Raw genomic sequence first — 397 nt, 5'->3', positions numbered from 1 at the left:
CCACCCCACAAGGTCCCCGATCCCACCCCTGATCCCTCAGACCCTGCATCCCCAATCCCGCCCCTCAAGGTCCCCGTTCCCTTCCCTGACCCCCAGGACCCTACACCCCAATCCCACCTCACAAGGTCCCCGATCCCTTCCCCGCACCCCCAACCCCCGCCGCTCGGTCCTCCCCTCCGGCAGGGAGCGCCGCGGGCGGCGGCCGTGGGCGGCTCCTCCCCGCGCTCCGCGCGCCGTCCGGGGCCGTTTCCGGTTCCGCTCCCTTTGTGCGAGACAAGATGGCGGCGCGGGCCGGGTTCCAGTCGGGGCCTGCGAGCGGCGGCGGCGCCGGGGCCGCGCCCGGGGCCGCGCTGGGTCCGGGAGCACCGGGCGGGGCGGTGCGCATGGGCCCGGCGCC

The sequence above is a fragment of the Onychostruthus taczanowskii genome, unplaced genomic scaffold, assembly GCF_017590055.1.
Source record: "Onychostruthus taczanowskii isolate IOZ18803 unplaced genomic scaffold, ASM1759005v1 scaffold178, whole genome shotgun sequence".
NCBI classification, from domain to species: Eukaryota; Metazoa; Chordata; class Aves; order Passeriformes; family Passeridae; genus Onychostruthus; species Onychostruthus taczanowskii.
This window is presented reverse-complemented; position numbering follows the sequence as displayed.